Here is an 18,735-nt window from a genome sequence, read left to right as displayed (position 1 = left end):
GGACTTTCATTTGATACGAGCCAATATTCAAGAAGATATCTAGCCTCAGCAGGTGCATCGAGTCGACTGGCCATGATGATCGACGCTTTGAAAAAAAATCCTGAAAAGGAAGGAAATCAAAGGCCTATAAAGGCAAATGAAGTTGAAAAAGGTTGAGTTCCATGTGGATAACCATCTCGCCAAAGATTTGAAAAGCCAAGGGACCCAAATGCTCTGAAACTAAAGTTGGAATAATGAAGCCAGAAATGAAAGGCCTATGAAGGCGAAATAAAGTGGGAAAAGGTTAAGTCCCATGCGACTAGCCGTTGCGACAAAGTTTGAGGAGCCAAAAGTTCCCCAATACCCCGAAGTTAAAAAAAAAAAGAAAAATGAATGAGAAAAGAAAAATAACAAGTCAGAAGGGAAGGGCCTATAGAGACAAAATAAAGTTGAAAAGGTTAAGTCCCACCGACCAACTATCATGGTAAAGTCAAAAAACCCCAAAGGTTCTCCAGAGCCTGAAATGAAATCGGTCCTCAGGGAACAAGTAGTTGCAGTTGAGATCTTCATCAAAGAAGTCGGGCCGAGATCAAGTGATTGAAACGCTCAAGGCTACAAAACCAACCATTGTTTTAAAATAACAAATTGTTCTTTGTTTGAGAAACAGGAAATAGGTGCAACACAAAAGCAACCTTGCAAGAAGCAGGTGCAACAAAAAAGAAAGGGCGCAAGGGCTAAAAAAAAAGGCTCTGCAGCAACAACTCCAGAAAGGGAAGTTTCTTCCAAAATTCTTTCCCGCATTTACTCATTCTCTGAAATAAAAAAAATGATGATGAAATGAAATGAAATGAAAAGAAGAAGAAAAATTCAAAACCATGGTAGCATAGAGTCTCCAATCTCTATCTATGACTTTTCCAACATAGGGTCCCATTCCCTAGTCGATGCCAGCAAACCTGGTAATCTTTCCAACATAGGGTCTCACTCCCTAGTTGATCCTGGCATAACCCGAGGACCTTTCCGGCATAACCCGATGACTTCCCCGGCATAACCCGAGGACCTTTCCTCCATAACCCAATGACTTCTCCGTCATAATCCGAGAACCTTTTCGGCATAACCCGATGACTTTCCCAGCATAACCCGAGGACTTTTTCGGCATAACCCCCGGCATAACCCGAGAACCTTTCCGGCATAACTCGATGACCTCTCCGGCGTAAACTGATGACTTTTCCCAGCATAAACCGAGGACCTTTCCGGCATAACCAGATGACCTTCCCGGCATAACCCGGGAACCTTTCCGGCATAACCCGATGACTTCCCCGGCATAACCCGAGGACTTTGCCGGCATAACCCGATAATTTTTCCAGCATAACCTGGTAATTTTTTCCAACATAAGGTCTCACTCCCTAGTTGATGCCAGCATAACCTAGTAATCTTTTCCAACATAGGGTCCCATTGCTTAGTAGATGCCAGCATAACCTAGTAATCTTTCCAACTTAGGGCCTCCAATCCCCAGTTGATTTCATTTTAGATATAGGGTCTCCACTCCCTAATCTATTTTTCTCAAGGATACACAATCCTGATTTTTATTGCTTTCAATAAAGAAGTAGTTTAGATTTTTGCAATAACTCACAAAAATTTTCTAGTGAAAACTAGGGCAGAAAAATTTCGTTCGTTTGTTTGTTTTGGTGTCTGAACAGGTTTTTACCATGAGGAACGAGGTTTGAGATGACCGAAAGAAGAAGTATCAATCCAGAATAAAAGAAAAAAAAGAAGAAAAAGAAAAAGAAAAAGAAAAAGAAATGAACTCAAAGTGCAGAAGCGAAGAAAAGATGTGGACTGCTCAAGACGTGATTGAAGTCACAAGCTTTGTATGTCCTGCCTTGATCCAGGAAGTTGAAAAAAGAAGGATCTGGCACCCACAGCTAACGAGCATCAAGATTCAGATCAGAGTCTGTATGAAGAACCAAACAAGACTCAAGATAAAGCTTCAGAAGACTCATAGATAGGAATCTTGTAACTCGTAGCTGATAGACTTAGTTAGTCTTTTTAAGTTTGATTTTTATGTAATAACAGGACCACGGACCGGAACCTCGACGGGACGGAATCTTACTCGACTCTCTCATCCTCTCCACACACTCCATTACCTCATTCACTTCTGAACTACACGTGACCTGATTCCTTTATAGCCAAGGATATGTAGGTAGCTCAGATACCAGGGCTCGGTCACATTCTCCTTTCTTTTAGTTTTTGGTCTCTTTAAATAAGGGTTGGGTCAAAAAACCTGTCTCGTCGTTCTTTGTCTGAAAACTCTTCGCGTTTCCAATTAAAGAGGGGTAGCTGTAGACATGTAATTTTTGACCCTCCCCCAGTTTTTTTTTTACACATTTTAGCGTAAAGTATGTAGTTTATGTTTAGTATCGCTATTATAAATAGTGTTGACTCTTTTACTTTATTTTTATCACAAAAATAAAAATTACAAAAAATACTTTTTCTTTTATTTAGATAATTAATAATTTATCTAGTTACTTTTAATTTATCTACCTCACATAAAATTCAAAAATACAAAAAAAAAAAATATAGTTCCAGTTTTCAGGAATATTATTTTAATTCTACAATGATTTTTCCATTTTTTATCTTTTAGTATGATATTTGAAAAATACCAAAAAATAGGTTTGTTTTAATGGCTCATTTTATTTTAATAGTTATTTTTACTCAAGTAGGATTAATTAGTAAATGTTGTAGTATTTTTGGTCTTATTTTAGAAGAAAGAGCATGGAATTTGAGGCTAATTTTGTTTGGTCTTAATTGAAAAGGCCCAATTTCGGATAGCCTAAAACATTGAGCCCATACTCATTACTCATTTAACCTAACCTAATTCCTACCCCCAATAAAATAGTGCCTAATTCCTAAATTCTAGATCTAGAGCTTGACTGAAAACAAAAGCGGCACATTCCCAAAAAAAAAAAGACGATCGTCTCCATCTCCTTCTCTTTCAAATAAAGAGACCTAATCTTAAAATAGGAGACAACAGCTGCTCCTCCTTCAGCCATCGTTTCCCCTAAGTGCCACCATGAAATCCTCTTATCTTCCTCCATTTTTGTCATGTAAGAAGCCCCTCAAGAGCTCAATGAAACCCAGCTGAATCCTGCTGCCAAAACACCCCAGAAACGAACCACTAAACCACAGCAAAACCAGCAGTTGTTGAGCCCCAAAACAATATGCCGTGAACTCTTTTTCCTTCGAGAGTTTCAGTTGCAGTCTAGTATTGAATTTCAATCCGGTTGGCTGTCCAGTTAAAGAACCTTTAAAGATTCAAGCCTTTGAGGTCCATTTTCTTATCTTGCTTCTTGTTTAGTGCACGCACTTTGATGGCTCATCTATTTCAATAAAAGGATGCTTTTCATGTTGATGTTTTCTTCACTGTTTGTCTTATATTAATATTTTTTTTTAAAAATCATCATGGTTTGGTCTAGCCTTAATTCACTAGTTTGGTCTACCTTTCTTTTATGTTACGAACGTCATGTTAATTGAGCATATTGGTTCCAAAAAGTGTTAAGTTTTGAAGTTGGAAAATGAGACTTTCAGAGTTTAAGTTCAATAGAAACCAATAATCCACTTGAAATTGGACTATAATTTTGAGGTGAGAATTAATTTCTTATAGCCCCGTACAGTAATTATTCAGAACGGAAAGAAATAAATTTGGACCATTAGGCGTGAATCAGGGAAGTTCAACTAATCAGTTGTTGTATTCGAGTGTATTCGACTGTATTCATCACGTGAAACATGGGATTACAGCTGGACAGATTACTGTATTTGACTGTATTTACGGCGTGAAACAGGGGATTACATTGTTTTTAAACGAAAAGTGTATCAATTAGCATAATAGACTCCTAATATAACTCAACAAACTCAATTATAACACACAAAATTTGTATTTCCGGTTATAAAAAATATTTTCAACTGAAAAATACCCCAAAAGCATAGAAATCTTCAGAGAAATTATATAATACATCTGAATACATAAATTATATTAATTAAAAAGATATATGAATACATTCATGGCATATAGCGAGACAGTGAATACAATGAAATACATAGAATACAATGAGATACATTGAAAAAATAATATAAAAAATACAATGAATACATTGAAATACACGGAATACAGCGAGATACATTAAATTATAATGGCAAAAAAAAAACAGTGAATACAATGAAAAATACATGAAAATATAGCATGATACGTTGAAAATATATTAAAATATATTAACAGAAAATCAAGTTGCTCAGCCCCAAAACTCTGTCGTCTTTGCTCAATAACAAACCCTAATTTCCGCCTTATAGCCAAATAGTCCTTCCATCTTCAAAGATCTTGCAGAACACTAATTGAATCGGAACTTACATAATATTAAATCGAAACTTAATTAGTTTCTTATCTAGTTATTCGCATGGAATGAAATCCAGGCATCAATGAAAGATAAATATGTGATGAAGTCAAGGATTTCAAACTTGGTGAGATTGGGTCTTCAGCGACGGAATACAGCGAGATAATCACTAACGATTTCGTGGATTTGCTTCGGCATGATTGGGTCTTCAGGTTAGGGTTTGTTGTTGTTGTGTTGTTGGTCGTTGGATTTTTCAGTTGAGAAGATGCCGTTAGAAGGAGGAGGAGAGCGGAAATTTTAATGGGATGGGGGAAGAGAATGGGATGTATCAAAGTAGAGAGAGAAAGAAAATAGTGTAACTGAATAGCGTATTTAGTGGCTTAGGGCTAGGAGGTAACCAAAATTAAATATTTTACTATAAACATTAAAAGGTATCTATAGAATATAATTTTTTTAAATGTTATTTATTTAAAATAAATAAGGTGTTAACCTTTGCTATAGGAGGTAAAAATTCCTTTATAGTAACTAAAAGAGCCATCGTATTTTGGGCTCTAGGAATTCAGTTTGGTCAAGACCAGCAAAATGGAAATTGGGTTTGAGTTTAACTAAAATGTTTTATCTAAATGGGCAAAGAAACTTTCCTGTTAGGCCCCACAAAATAGCCCTTTCTTTACAAATTAATAGACGTCAAAGGATTCACATTATGTTAGTGTGCTTTAGGCATGCATCAACAAATTAATCATCGTGACTATGGATACAGTTTCCGTAACATAGTTATGATACCTAATTCCAAAATTTGAGTGTGCATTTTATGTGGACTGACCATAACAATTTCGAACAATAATAAAAAAAAAATATCGCGAATCGCGGATGCATTTCATGTAGCGTGGTTTGCGGTGTTTTCCAAAACAAATAAGTGTACGACAATCCTAATTTGTTCAAGAAATAAATCCATAAATACTAAAAGGGGTTAAGATAATTAAAAGCGATAATAAAGTTAAAAACACACAATAGGTTTAAAACATGTATTAATAAGATAATTAGGTCAATATTAATAGTTAAGCGATCGTGCTCGAACCACGGAACCTGGGAATGCCTATTATCTTTTTCCAGGTTAATAAAATTCCTTACTTAGAATTTTTGGTTTCACAGACTTTTAAATGAAGTCAAATTTTCTCGATTTGGGATTTTAAAATAAACTGGTGACTTGGGACACCATAAATTATTCCAAGTGACGATTCTGAAAAATAAATAAAAATAATCTCATTTCGATTATGTCACTTAAATTGGAAAAACTCCCTTATAAACCCCTCGGGTGGTAAAAAAGGAGGTGTGACAATAATCCATCAATCACCACTACATGCTAAACTAATGGCCCTAAAAGAAGGCCCGTGTATTGCTCATGATCAACGCTACACCCCCTGGAAGCTGAAACAGATTCGACTGATGTCATTAATTGCTGAGATCAGGGCAACATAATATTTAACAACATTATATGTGAATTGTAAAGACTCGGCCGGTCGTATTAAGAATTAACGTCATGATCCCCTATTAACTGCATTCTCCGTATTTGTTTCTGCTATTGTGAGTTGTCGGGAAGGTTTATTTGTAGTTTCGGAGAGTTATGGACACTTAGTCCCCAAATGAGAGTTTAAGTTTTAGAATTTGGACAATAGTTGGAGCAGTGTGAAGACGGTCTTGGAATGGGATTCTGTTGGTTCCGTTAGTTCCGTTGGAGGATTTCGGGCATAGGGCGTGTTCAGATTGTGTTTTGGAGGTCCGTAGCTTATTTAGGCTTGAAATGCCGAAAGTTGATTTTTGAAGTTTCCTGTTCGATAGTGAGATTTTGATCTAAGGGTCGGAACGGAATTCTGGAAGTTGGAATGGGTTCATTGTGTCATTTGGGACGTGTGTGAAATATTTCAAGTAATTCAGATGAGGTTTGATAAACTTTTTGATCAAAAGCGGAAATTTGAAGTTTTGGGATCCTTGGGCTTGAATCCGAGGGTGTTTTGATGATTCAATATTGTTTTGAGTGTTCCGAAAGTTGGTAAGAGTTTGAATAGTGGTATAGGACTTGTTCGTATTTTTGGTTGAGGTCCCGGGGGCCTCAGGATGATTTTGGAAGGTTGTCAGAAGAATTGGGAGTGGCTTGAAGCAGCAAAAGTTGCTGATCTTCTATCATAACCGCACTTGTGATTAGGGCCCGCAGGTGCGGAGCCGCAGAAGTGGTGCTAGCATCGCAGAAGCGGAAAAGAGGAGAGCCATCAGGGACCACAGAAGCGGGCTCTTCATCGCAAAAGCGGCACCGCATCTGCGTAAAAATGGTCGCAGGTGCGGAAGCTAAGTTTGTAATGAATTGTCGCAGATGCGACTTTAGTTCTGTAGAAGCGGATTTGCTGGGCAGAAATAAGATATTTCGAGGGTTTAAACTCAAAAGTTAGAAAATCAGTTTGGAGCTCGGGTGAGGGCAATTTTTGGAGGATTTTGAATAGGAAATCAGTGGACAACGATTTCTAATCCCTTTCTAGTTGTATTCCTATAATCTAACCATAGTCTTATTATTTAATTTCGGATTTGGGATGAAAATTGAGGAAAAGTGGAGAAAAGTTCTTAGGCCTAATTTTGGGGTTTTGATTTAGATTTTGATGTCAGATTGGAACAATTTTGGTATAAATGAACTCGTGAGAGTATATGAATTCTAAATTTGTAAATTTTACCCAATTCCGAGATGTGGGCCTGGGGGCTTTTGGTCATTTATCCTAATTTCGTGTATTAGCTTAGAATTAATTAGGTGAATCAGTTACTTGAAGTTATATTTACATTATGCAATTTATTTGGATAGATTTGGGCCATTTGGAGTCGAGTACTCGTGGCAAGAGCGTGGTTTCAGGTTGATTTTTAGCCAATTTGAGGTAAGTAGTTTGCCTAACCTTGTGTAGGGGAACTCCCATTAGGATTTTGTATTCTTGATACTTGAAATGCCTTGTCTGTGAGGTGACGAGTGCGTACTTGTGCTAATTGTTGATAATCCTGTTTTTCATTAAGTAACTATAATTGTGTTCCCTTTCCTGTTTATACTACTTGTAATTTAAGCCTACTGTTATCTTAGGGAAGCATGTCTAATTGACATAATTGCTTTAGTTGCTCAAACATCCTTATTTGGATTATGTGCAGCATGCTAGGTTAGAAATACCTGTTTTACCTTGGTATGAAATTTGAATTGGATTAAGTATTCTTCGTGTTGCTATTGTGTGTTTACTTTGGGACTACGGGACAGTATCCTGGGAGATCCCCCTACATGTTTACTTTGGGACAATGGTTTTGTATTCCGGGAGATCCCCCTACACTTTTATATTGGAACTACGGGACTGCACCCGGTAGATTCTCCCAGTACTGAGTATTTATATTTGGGACTACTGATCGGTATTTCGGGATATCCCCGTGAACTATGAGTTGGACAATGGGACGACTCCCAGGAGATCCACTAGATATTTATATTTAGGACTACAGGACGGTATCCTGGGAGATCCCCGGTTGTTATCTCTGTGTTGAGTTGTATTCCTTCTGTGATTATTTTGTCTCTGTTATCATTGTTGTTATTTTTATTATCCTGTGTTACTTCATATTGTTAGCATTTATTTATATTGTCATATTCAATACTATTTTACCTCGTTTTTCAATTCTAATCAGTAGGGCCCTGACTTTCTTCGTCACTACTCGACCGAGGCTAGGCTTGACACTTATTAAGTATTGTTGTGGTGTATTCATGCCCTTTCTGCACATGTTTTTCATGTGCAGATCTAGGTACTCCGACTCAGCCTTGAGGCGAGGCGATTCTCCAGAGACTTCGAGGTATATCTGCCACTTTCGCAGACCTAGGAGTCCCTTTCCATTCTCTCTTATAGTATTAGCCCTTATGTATTTACTTTTGTTTAGACATTCTGGAGTTAGATAGCTGTAGTTATTCAACAGTTTGTTATTTCATGAGATTTCGGGTTTTGGGAAATGTAGGTTCAGTTTGAGAGTTGTATTGTATATGCGGAGCGGCATCTTAAATGCTTCATTTTGATATTTCTGCAGTTTTGGCTAGTTTTATTTTATTGTTTTATTTTTCCGCAATTTGTTAGGCTTACCTAGTCGTAGAGACTAGGTGCCATCACGATAGTTTATGGAGGGTGAACTGGGGTCGTGACAAGTTGGTATCAGAGCTTTAGGTTCATAGAATTCGTGAATCACAAGACGGTTTATTAGAGTCTCGTGAATCGGTACGGAGACGTCTGTACTTATCTACGAGAGGCTATATAACTGTTAGGAAAATTTCACTTCATTTGATTTCCTTGTCGTGCGAGATTTTGATATCACAATTCTAAACTTCTGTCTTCTACTCTCTCACAAATGGTGAGACACGTGCTACCAGAGATGATCAGGCACCCCGTCCCATACTGGAGTCGTTAGAGGTCGGGGACGGGGTAGAGACCGAGGACGCGCACGTGGTGCAGCCAGAGCACCCGCGTGAGCTACCACCGAGGTGCCACCAACAGTTCCAGCCATAGTCCAAGCACCTGATACGCCTACTGCTACTACTACTCCAACTCTCCAGGAGACTCTTGCGCAATTCATAAGCATGTACACCACTCTGGCTTACGCAGGGTTGTTTCCCCTTGCTGCAGCCACATCTCAGGCCGAGGGAGGAGCACAGACTCCCGCCGCCCCTACTCCTAAACAGCAAGCGCATGTTGATTAGCTCCTAGAGATTATTCCTGTATAGCCTGCAGCCCCAGATCAGCCCGAGGACAATACAATTGCTTCCGAGGATGTGCAACGGAGGCTTGAGAGGTTCAAGAAGTGCAAGCCTCCTATATTCAGTGGTCTAGCATTGGATGATGCTCTAGGATTTCTAGATGAGTGCCATTGTATTCTCCGTACCATGTGTATATCAGGATCGAATGAGATTTCCTTCAATACTTTCCAGCTTCGAGGAGCCGCCTATGATTGGTGGAGTACTTATGAGTTAGACAGTCCGGATGAGGCAGCTTCCCTGACTTGGACTCAGTTTTCAGATATGTTTCTAAGAGTGTATGTTCCTTAGAGCCTCAGGAACGCATGGCGCACAGAGTTTGAGCATTTGCGCTAGGGTACTATGATTATCTCGGAGTTTGTTGTCCGTTACACTAGCTTGGCTAGACATGCACCAGCCTTGGTTTCTACTGTTCGCGAGAGGGTTTGCCGGTTTATTGAGGGGCTCATTCCCAACATCAGGTCTAGCATGGCTCGTGAGTTGGAGATGGATATTTCTTACCAGTAGGTGGTGAGCATTGCTAGAAGAGTAGAGGGTATGCGTGCTAGGGATAGAGAGGAGAGGGAGGCCAAGAGGTCTCGAGAGTCGGGCCATTATTCTGGTGCCTGTGCTCCAGCTGCAGTTCGTCATGATAGGGGTTATATGAGTCACCCCATTCATTCAGCTCTTCCAGCAGTCAGTGGTATTCTAGCTCCTCCTAGCCCTTAAGAGCCTTATTATGCACCTCCGGTATATAGCGTGCCTCCTGCATGGGGTGCTTTCAGTGGTCAGTCCAGCAGACCTGGCCCAAGCCAGTCACAGCTGCCACATCCTCCTAGAGCTTGCTTTGAGTGTGGTGAAACATGCTATATAGTGAGGGATTGCCCCAGACTTAGGAGTGGTGCACCTCCATAGACTTCTCAGCCACAGCGTGCTCCGCAGGGTTCTCAGGCTATGGTTACAGCTCTAGTTGCTACCCCACCTGCTTAGCCAGCTAGAGGTGGAGCTCGGGGAGGTAAACCCCTAGAGGGGGAGGCCAGGCTAGATATTATGCCCTTCCTACCCGTACTGAGGCTGTCGCCTCCGATTCTGTCATCACAGGTATTGTCCTGGTTTGTTATAGAGATGCATCAGTTTTATTTGATACAGGATCCACCTACTCTTATGTGTCTTCTTATTTTGCCCTGCATTTGGGTGCATCTCGGGATTCTTTGAGTTCCTCTATTTATGTTTCTACTCCTGTGGAAGATTCTCTTCTTGTGGAACGGGTTTATCGGTTGCGTGTGGTTGCTCTTAGTGGTTTTGAGACCAGAGCTGATTTATCTTGGGCATGGTAGATTTTGATGTTATCTCAGCATGGATTAGTTGTCGCCCCATTATGATATTCTTGATTTTCAAGCCAAAATCGTGACACTGGTTATGCCAGGTGTACCACGAGTAGAGTGGAGGGGTACCTTAGATCATACTTCCAATAGAGTTATTTCATTCCTTAAGGCTTAGCATATGGTTGAGAAAGGGTGTGACGCATATCTAGCTTATGTGAGAGATGTCAGTATTGATACCCCTACAATTGATTCAGTCCTAGTAGTACGGGATTTTCCTAATGTGTTTCCAGCTGATCTTCCAGGCATGCCGCCCGATAGAGATATTGATTTTGGCATTGATCTGTTTTCGGGCACTCAACCCATTTTTATTCCTCCGTATCGCATGGCCTCTCCTGAGTTGAAGGATCAGTTACAAGAATTGCTAGATAAGTGTTTTATTCGGCCCAGTGTATCACCTTGGGGTGCTCCTATTTTTTTTTTGTGAAAATAAAAGGATGGTTCTATGCGTATGTGCATTGATTATCGCAAGTTGAACAAGGTTACAGTGAAAAACCAGTATCCTTTGCCTCATATTGATGATTTGTTTGACCATTTACATGGTGTACGAGTGTTTTCTAATATTGACTTGCATTCAGGTTACCATCAGTTGAAGATTCAGGAGTCAGATATCCCAAAGGCTGCTTTCAGGACTAGGTATGGTCATTATGAGTTCCTTTTTATGTCATTTGGGCTGACCAATGACCTAGTAGCCTTCATGCATTTGATGCACAGTGTGTTCCGGCCATATCTTGACTCGTTCGTCATTGTCTTTATTGATGATATTATGGTGTATTCCCGGAGTCGGGAAGATCATGAGCAGCACCTGAGGACAATGCTTCAAATCTTGAAAGAAAAGAAGTTATATGCAAAGTTCTCGAAATGTGAGTTTTGGTTTGATTCCGTGGCATTCTTAGGTCATATGGTATCGAGTGAGGGTATTCAGGTGGATCCGAAGAAAGTGAAAGCAGTGCAGAGTTGTCCCTGACCATCCTCAGCTATAGAGATCCACAGTTTTCTTAGCTTGGCGGGTTATTACCATCGATTTGTTGAAGGGTTTTCAAGTATTGCACCCCCTATGACCAGGCTAACCCAGAAGGGTGCTCCGTTCCAGTGGACGAAAGAGTGTGAAGCGAGCTTTCAAAAGCTCAAGACAGCTTCGACTATGGCCCCAGTTATGATATTGCCTACAGGTTTGGGGTCTTATAAGGTCTATTGTGATGCCTCAAGGATTGGCCTTGGAGGGGTATTGATGCATGACGGTAGGGTGATTGCCTATGCGTCCGGACAGTTGAAGGTACATGAGAAGAATTATCTTGTCCAGGTTCTCGAGTTAGCTGCTATTGTTCACGCCTTGAAGATCTGGCGTCATTATTTGTATTGTGTGCCTTGTGAGATTTATACTGATCACCGGAGTTTGCAGCATCTGTTCAAGCAAAAGGATCTTAATTTGCATCAAAGGAGGTGGTTAGAGTTGCTGAAGGACTATGATATTACTATTTTGTATTACTCAGGCAAGGCCAATGTGGTGGCCGATGATTTGAGTCACTGGGCAGAGAGTTTGGGATGTTTGGCTTATTTACCAGTGGCAGAGAGGCCTATGGCGATGGATGTTTAGGCCTTAGCCCGTCAGTTTGTGAGATTGGATCTTTCGGAGTCCAGTCGGGTCCTTGTTTGTGTGGTTTCTCAGTCTTCCTTGTTTGATCGTATCCGGCAGTGTCAGTTTGATGACCCTCATTTGCTTGTCCTCAAGGATAAGGTTCTGCACGGTGATGCCAGAGATATGACTATTGGTGATGATGGGGTATTGAGGATGCAGGGTCGGGTGTGTGTACCCAATGTTGATGGGCTTTGAGAGTTGATTCTAGAGGAGGCCAATAGTTTGCGGTATTCCATTCATCTAGGTGCCACGAAGATGTACCAGGATTTGAGGTAGCACTATTGGTGGAGGCAGATGAAGAAAGATATAGTTGGGTTTGTAGATTGGTGTCTCAATTGTCAATAGGTGAATTACGAGCACCAGAGACCGGGTAAGTTACTTCAACGGATAGAAATTCTGGAGTGGAAGTGGGAAAGGATCACTATGGACTTTGTAGTTGGACTCCCACGGACTTTGAGAAAGTTCGATGCCTTTTGGGTGATTTTAGATCGGTTGACCAAGTCCGCACACTTTATTCCTGTGTGTACTACCTATTCTTTGGAGCGACTAGTGGAGATTTATATCCGAGAGATTGTTCATCTGCATGGTATTCCAGTTTCCATCATTTCAGATAGAGGTACTCAGTTCACATCACGGTTCTGGAGGGCCATACAACATAAGTTGGGTACTAAGGTGGAGTTGAGTACAACATTTCACCCTCAGACGGAAGGACAGTCCGAGCGTACTATTCAGATTCTTGAGGATATGCTTCGTGCGTGTGTGATTGAGTTTGGAGGGTCATGGGATCAGTTCTTGCCATTGGTGGAGTTTGCCTAAAACAACAACTATCAGTCCAACATTGAGATGGCACTATACGAAGCTTTATATGGTAGGCGGTGTAAATCCCCAGTGGGTTGGTTTGAGCTGGGTGAGGCTAGATTATTTGGCATAGACTTGGTTCAGGATGCTTTGGAGAAGGTTATTTTGATTCAGGATAGACTCCACACAGCCCAGTCTAGACAGAAGAGTTACGCGGACCGGAAGGTTCGTGATGTTTCCTATATGGTGGGAGAGCGGGTTCTGCTTCGTGTTTCGCCTATGAAGAGCATTATGAGATTTGGGAAGAAAGGGAAGTTGTGTCCGAGGTTTGTTGGTCCTTTTGAGATATTGAGACGGGTTGGGGAGGTTGTTTATGAGCTTGCCTTACCTCCCAACTTGGCAGGATTTCATCCGGTATTTCATGTTTCGATGCTCGGGAGGTATCACAGTGATCCGTCGCACATGTTGGATTTCAGTTCAGTCCAGTTGGACAAGGATCTATCTTTTGTTGAGGAGCCGGTGGCAATATTGGATATGTGGGTTCGGAAGCTGAGGTCAAAGAACATTGCATCAGTGAAGGTTCAATGGTGGGGTTAGCTGGTCGAGGAGGCGACTTGGGAGACCGAGCAGGATATAAGAAGCCGTTACCCGCATCTTTTCACTACTTCAGGTATGTCTCTATGCTCGTTCGAGGATGAACAAATGTTTAAGTGTAGGAAGATGTAACGACCCGGCCGTTCGTTTTAAGAATTAATGCCTCGATCCCCTATTAACTGCATTCCCCGTGTTTGTTTCTGCTATTGTGAGTTGCTGTGAAGGATTATTTGGAGTTTCGAAGAATTTTTGGACACTTAGTCCCCAAATGAGAGTTTAAGTTTTAAAATTTGGACAGTAGTCGGAGCAGTGTGAAGACGTCCTCGGAATAGGATTCCATTGGTTCCGTTAGCTCCGTTGGGGGATTTCAGGCTTAGGGTCGTGTTCGGATTGTGTTTTGGAGGTTTGTAGCTTATTTAGGCTTGAAATGCCGAAAGTTGAATTTTTGAAGTTTTCGGTTCGATAGTGAGATTTTGATCTAAGGGTCGGAATGGAATCCCGGAAGTTGGAATGGGTCTGTTGTGTCATTTGGGACATGTGTGAAAAATTTCAAGTAATTCGGATGAAGTTTGATAGACGTTTTGATCAATAGCGAAAATTTGAAGTTTTGGAATCCTTAGGCTTGAATCCGAGGGTGTTTTGATGATTCGATATTGTTTTGAGTGTTCCGAAGGTTGGTACAAGTTTGAATAGTGATATAAGACTTGTTCGTATTTTTGGTTGAGGTCCTGGGGGCTTCAGGATGATTTCGGAAGGTTGTCGGAAAAATTGGGAGTGGCTTGAAGCAGCTGGAGCTGCTGATCTTATGTCATAACCGCACTTGCGGTTAGGACCCACAGGTGCAGAGCCGGAGAAGCGGTGCTATCATCGTAGAAGCGGAAAAGAGGAGAGCCAGCAGGGACCGCAGAAGCGGCACCGCATCTGCGTAAAAGTGGTCGCAGGTGCGAAAGTTGATTTTTTAATGAATTGTCGTAGATGCGACTTTAGTTTCGCAGAAGCGGATTTACTGGACAGAAATAAGATATTTTGAGGGTTTGAAATCAAAAATTTGAAAATCGATTTGGAGCTCGGGTGAGGGCGATTTGGGGAGGATTTTGAAGGGGAAATCAGTGGGTAACGATTTCTAATCCCTTTCTAGTTGTATTCCTATAATCTAACCTTAGTCTTGTTATTTAATTTCGTATTTGGGATGAAAAATTGAGGAAAAGTGGAGAAAAGTTTTTAGGCCTAATTATGGGGTTTTAATCTAGATTTTGATGTCGGATTGGAACAATTTTGGTATAAATAAACTCGTGAGAGTATGAGAATTCTGAATTTTTAAATTTTACCCGATTTCGAGACGTGGGCCCGGGGTCGTTTTGATCATTTTTTCTAATTTCGCGTATTAGCTTAGAATTAATTAGTTGAATCAGTTACTTGAAATTATATTTACATTATGCAATTGATTTGGATAGATTTGAGTCATTTGGAGTCGAGTACTCGTGGCAAGAGTGTGGTTTCGGGTTGACTTTTGAGCCGGTTCGAGGTAAGTGGCTTGCCTAACCTTGTGTAGGGGAACTCCCCTTAGGATTTGGTATTGTTGATATTTTAAATGCCTTGTACGTGAGATGACGAGTGCGTACTTGTGCTAATTGTTGAAATCCTATTTTTTATTAAGTAACTATAATTGTGTTCCCTTTCCTGTTTATACTACTTGTAATTTAAGCCTACTGTTAGCTTAGGGAAGCATGTCTAATTGAATTAATTGCTTTACTTGCTCAAACTACCTTATTTGGATTATGTGCAACATGCTAGGTTAGAAATACCTGCTTTACCTTGGTATGAAATTTGAATTGGATTAAATATTCTTCGTGTTGCTGCTGTGTATTTACTTTAGGACTACGAGACAGTATCCTGGAAAGATTCCCCTACATGTTTACTTTGGGACTACGGATTTGTGTTTCGGGAGATCCCCCTGTACTTTTATATTGGAACTACGGGACTGCACCTGGTAGCTTCCCCCAGTACTGGGTATTTACATTTGGGACTATGGATCGGTATTCCGGAAGATCCCCGCGCACTATGAGTTGGACTACGGGACAACACCTGGAAGATCCACTAGATATTTATATTTAGGACTATAGGACGGTACCCTGGGAGATCCCCGGTTGTTATCTCTATGTTGAGATGTATTCCTTCTGTGATTATTTTGTCTCTATTATCGTTGTTGTTATTCTTATTATCATGTGTTACTTCATACTGTTAGCATTTATTGATATTGTCATATTCTATACTATTTTATCTCGTTTTTCAGCTATAATCAGTAGGGCCCTGACCTTCCTCGTCACTACTCAATGAAGGTTAGGCTTGGCACTTACTGAGTACTGTTGTTGTGTACTCATGCCTTTTCTGCGCATGTTTTTATGTGCAGATCTAGGTAGTTCGACTCAGCCCTGCTACTCTTGAGGCGAGGCGATTCTCCAAAGACTTCGAGGTATATCTGCCGCGTCCGCAGACCGAGGAGTCCCTTTCCATTCTCTCTTATAGTATTAGCCCTTCTGTATTTACTTTTGTTTAGACATTCTGGAGTTAGACACCTGTAGTTATTCAACAGCTTGTGATTTTATGAGATTGCGGGTTTTGGGAAATGTAGTTTCAATTTGAGAGTTGTATTGTATATGCCGAGCGGCATCTTAAACGCTTCATTTTGATATTTCTGCAGTTTTGGCTAGTTTTATTCTGTTGTGTTTCTTTTTCCGCAATTTGTTAGGCTTACCTAATCATAAAGACTAAGTACCGTTACGATAGTTCACGGAGAGCGAACTGGGATCGTGACATGAATGCAAGTCGTTAATGCACCAGGTGAAGCTTCAAACAATCCATCACAACTTCAGGCAAGCTAATAGGCCTGGTGACAAGCTGGCAAGGAAGGCCCTCCAAGAGACAAATGGCAGGGATCTTAAGTATTTGACTTATCCTCCGCTTTTTGTGACTAATGCTTTAAAAACTGACTGCGGAGGAACTGTTTATCTAATTAAATATCTTTGCAACGATGTTTGCACTAATCTTGTATCTCTAGGAAATCAAAATGTCCTAAGAGACATGTCTATGTACTATAATAGTCAAGTAAGAAATGTCCATTTGGGACATATGTAATGATGTGAACCTTATTCCCTAATATTTATATATAATGATCCCTGTTTATCAGGAAAAAAAAGTATCTAGAAAAAACGAAACTATTTAGAAAACAAATAAAAAAGTAAAACCTTACAAAAGATGGGAATACAACAACAACAACAACAACAACAACAACAACAACAACCCAGTGTAATCCCACAAGTGGGGTCTAGGGAGGGTAATATGTACGCAGACCTTACCTCTACCCGAGGGGCAGAGAGGCTGTTTCCAGGAGACCCTCGGCTCAAAGAGGCAACAAGAGACACTATATTAGTACTATCAATAGACTCATAATAAAACAACATAAAATACCATAAAATCCATAACATAACATAAATACCATAAAAACAAAGTAACAGCAATATAAGAGATATAGGAAATACGAGAAAGATGTAAGGTATTAATACACAGCAGATAAAGCCCATCATCAGTAGTTGATCAATAGCATCCTAAGACTAACTCCTAACTGGCTAGTCTCACTCTAGTGCGCTGTAAAAAAGACATCACAATTTCCCCTAACCTACAACCTTAATGCTCGATCTCCACAATTCCCTGTTTAGGGCCATGTCCTCAGTAACCCTAAGTCGCGCCATATCCTGCCTGATCACCTCTCCCCAATACTTCTTAGGTCTCCCTCTACCTCTCCTCGTACCCACCACCGCCAGTCGTTCACACCTTCTCACCGGTGCATCAGTGTTCCTCCTCTGAATGTGCCCGAACCATCTGAGTCTTGCTTCCCGCATCTTGTCCTCCATGGGGGCCACACCCACCTTCTCTCGAATATCTTCATTTCTAATCTTATCCTTCCTTGTATGCCCGCACATCCACCTCAACATCCTCATCTCTGCAACTTTCATCCTCTGGATGTGTGAGATCTTCACCGGCCAACACTCGGTCCCATACAACATAGCAGGCCTAACCACTGCCCTATAAAATTTACCTTTCAGTAACAGTGGCACTTTCTTGTCACACAGGACTCCCGCTGCTAACCTCCATTTCATCCACCCCACCCCTATACGGTGTGTGACATCCTCGTCGATCTCCCCGGACCCCTGAATAAACAACCTCAGGTACTTGAAACTACCCCTCTTAGGGATGACTTGAGAATCAAGTCTCACTTCCACTCCCGCTTCCGTCGGCTCTGCCCCAAATTTGCACTCAAGATATTCCTTGAGAGAAATTGAGAGAACATTATCTCGAGAAGGCATCACAGCTTTTCCTCCATGTGTCTGGCGAAACAAAAAGAAAATGCTTTATTTCCCCTGTTAAAATTTAAGATATTTCATTGTATCAACTAAAACATTACTTTATCAAAAATCAGCGCGTAGTTCATCTTTATTAAACTCAACTCCGGATATGTGATAATTAGAACCAGAGTAAGAAAAGATTTACACTCATAGCGAGTAAATTTCATTTTTTTTTTCTTTTCTTTTCTTTTATTTGCAATGACTACAAGTTTTGTCAAAATTAACAAATATTATCAAAAAGTCAAGAAGTGTTAAAGAAACAAAATCCCTAAAAGCTTACTGCATTTATGGGCGTAATTATATGAGATACTAACATATTTTTCTGAAAAACAATTAATAAGGAAGACAAGGCTTCACCATTGCATTTTGTTGGTATATATTCGTCTATGATTTCATTAGTGTCCAGTCGAGTGAAAGTGAAAATATGGCGTACAACTTCTTGCGAGAAAAGCAGAACCAAGATGTGACGGTGTGATGAACCCAATTCGGGATTCCGAGGCCTTCAAAACCTTATTTTCTTTATCTTCGATTTACGTGCGCAGTCCGAATGCGTTTTCGGAAAGCCTTTATGTGAAACTTTGAGATAAATATTAAGTTTTGCCTTTAAAAGTGACTTTAATTGACTTCGATCAACATTTTGAGTAAACAGACCCAGACCCGTATTTTGACGGTCCCGGAAGGCCCGTAGTAAAATATGGGACTTGGGCATATGCTGGGAATCGAATTCCGAGGTCTTTAGCCCGAGAAATGAATTTTTGAAGAAAATTGTTAAATT

The 18,735-nt window shown here is 40.5% G+C and overlaps 1 long non-coding RNA gene across 1 annotated transcript; it reads left to right on the top strand.

Annotated features, from left to right (window-relative positions):
• The first annotated feature begins 2,915 nt into the window (after nt 1-2,915).
• On the top strand, nt 2,916-16,513 carry LOC138889042 (uncharacterized). Its single transcript, XR_011406602.1, has 3 exons — nt 2,916-3,304; nt 7,210-7,279; nt 15,968-16,513. It is a non-coding gene; the product is annotated as an uncharacterized lncRNA (long non-coding RNA).
• The last annotated feature ends 2,222 nt before the right edge of the window (nt 16,514-18,735 follow it).

The sequence above is a fragment of the Nicotiana sylvestris genome, chromosome 4 (assembly GCF_000393655.2).
Source record: "Nicotiana sylvestris chromosome 4, ASM39365v2, whole genome shotgun sequence".
NCBI lineage: Eukaryota > Viridiplantae > Streptophyta > Magnoliopsida > Solanales > Solanaceae > Nicotiana > Nicotiana sylvestris.
This window is presented reverse-complemented; position numbering and strand designations above follow the sequence as displayed.